General features: G+C 41.5%; 1 non-coding gene across 1 annotated transcript; it reads left to right on the forward strand.

The window, feature by feature from the left end:
• Window positions 1–2016: 2016 nt before the first annotated feature.
• LOC116094488 lies at window positions 2017–2123 on the forward strand. Its single transcript, XR_004120146.1, has one exon. It is a non-coding gene; the product is annotated as a U6 spliceosomal RNA (small nuclear RNA).
• Window positions 2124–2507: the final 384 nt, after the last annotated feature.

Raw genomic sequence — 2507 nt, forward strand, 5'->3', positions numbered from 1 at the left:
AGGGGATGGTACTTCCCACAATGGATTGTAATAAAGATAATGGCCCATGGAAACCTAATGTCTTAGTTTATATCACCACGAGGATACCCAAATTAGGTAAACTTATAAAAGAAATCATTTATTTGGGACCTACACTTTCAGAGGGTTAGGGTTAGAATTCATGACCGTCATTGTGAGAAGTACGGCAGGAGGCAGGCAGGCAGGCAAAGTGCTGGAGTAGGAGCTGAGAGTTTGCATCTTGATCCTCAGGCATCAGGCAAAGGAACACTGGGTATGGAATGAGTATTTGGAAACCTCAAAGCCAACCCTCAGTTACATTCCTCATCCAACAATGCTATATTTCTTAACTCTCTTCAAACTGTTCCACTATGAGGCTATGGGAGCTAGTATCTTTTGAAAATACTGTTTTTTTTCCCCACACAATATATTCTAGTTATGGTTTCTTCTTCCCAACTCCTCTCAGATCCATCCCACTCACCAAAATCCAATCCTTTCTTGCTTTATCTCATTAGAAAACAAGTAGGCATCTAAAAATAAAACCAACAAACAAACAAACAAACAAAAAACCCACAATCAAATAGGAAAACAAAGATCAAAAAAAAAAAAAAGCACAAGAAACACATATAAACACAAAGACGTATACACATTGGCAAACACAGAAGTCTCATAAAAACACCAACTCAGAAACCATAATACATAAGGAAATGGTAAGAAAATAAAGAGTTGAAACTAACTTCTGGGCTGATATGTACATTGATCCTGCTGTGTCTAGAAAGCCTTGTTGGCTTGCTGTTATCCACCCCTATCTCTCTTATAATCTTTCTATCTTTTCTTCAGCAGGGTTCCCTGAGCCATAAGCTGAGGGGATTAATGGAGACAGCTCATTTAGGACTGACCGTTCTGAGGTTTTTCACTCTCTGCATATTGTCCCTCTGTGGATCTCTGTGTTTGTTTCCATCTACTGTGGGAGAAAGTAGCTGTTAATAACCAAGGAAGACACTGATCTATGAGTATAGGCAGTCATAGTTGTAATATAGGCATATAGTATATAGTATATTATATAACCAGTCATATAATATAGTCAGGATGTCACCAGGAATAACCTTGTTACTATGTTTTTCCCCTAGGTCTCTGACCACTCTGGTCTCCGGTTCTTGGCCACCTGCAAAGTGTCTGGGATAAGTTCTAACTCATAACATGGGCCTTAAATTCAGACCTTGGCTGGTTAGTCCCACAAGCCTCGTGCCACCATTGCACTAGCACATCTTGCAGGTGTGTCAGCATGGTAGCTCACAGTGTTTGTGGCTAGTTTGCTGCTTACCTCTCCCTTTTTTACATTTCAGTACACAGAACATCAGTCCTTGGGGATGAAGACTTTGGAGAGGTACCAGCTCAACCTTTCTACATTCAGTGACTTGGATAGATATTGTCTGGAACAATAGGGTTACTCTCAATTTGTGGACAGCAACCTCTTATTCAGATGCATTTAGTCCAACTTCAAAAGCCTCAACATTGTTTAAAAATCTCTTCTGAGATTCAAGGTAATCTATTAATTATAAGCCTCTCTAAAATAAAAAAGGAAATTATATGCTTCCAATGTACAATGGTACAGAATATATAATACTATTTCAAAAGGAAGAATGACATCATAATGATGAAATACTGGACCAGGGAAAGATAGGAGCCCACCTGGGAGAACCCCAAATCCTGTAACCCTGCATCTGAATTTAAAGGGCTTTAGATGGCTTAACACATCCCACTTTGCTGACAGCAACACACTTTCTCTCCACTCCTGAGTGCAGTGCAGCTCTCTAGCAGATGTGTCTAGGCTCCAGCATCTCCAGCATCCTGCCCTATTCAGGCTTCACTTTCACAGCTTCACACAAAGGCCTCTCAGGGCTTTCATGATGGGACTCCCCTGGCACGCTCCTGACTTTACTGGCTTTCCTTTTCTGAGGAGGAAGATTCTATAACCCTTTTACTCATGGTTCCTTCCTGACTCTAAAGCCAGAACCAGTGCTCGCTTTGGCAGCACTTACACTAGAACTGGAACTATACAGAGAAGATTAGCATGGCCCCTGCGCAAGGATGACACGCAAATTCATGAAGAGTTCCACTTAAAAAAAAAATAGTCAGAATCACTTAGACCACACTGCCAAGGTCTGGGTACCACCTTTAAATTGACCCTGGGCCTGCTGAATCTCGTTTTTTATAAGTTTTCCTTTGTTGTTGCTTTTTTAGAAGTATAAAATTCCTCAGGCCTTTCTTTTTTACAAGGTAGAATCTTAGTTAGGTGATGGGGTTATGCCCATTTTGGCTCAGACATGATGCTGGAGTAGTAATAGAGAACTTAAATCTTGATCCAGAGAGACAGAGACAGAGACAGAAAGACAGAGAGAGGAGAGACAGAGAGACAGAGTTTGAGAGACACAGAGAGAGACACAGAGAGAGAGAGGGGGGGGAAGGGAGGGGAAAGGAGGGGAAGAAGGAGGAGGCAGAGGAAGAGG

Source organism: Mastomys coucha, unplaced genomic scaffold, assembly GCF_008632895.1.
Source record: "Mastomys coucha isolate ucsf_1 unplaced genomic scaffold, UCSF_Mcou_1 pScaffold16, whole genome shotgun sequence".
NCBI lineage: Eukaryota > Metazoa > Chordata > Mammalia > Rodentia > Muridae > Mastomys > Mastomys coucha.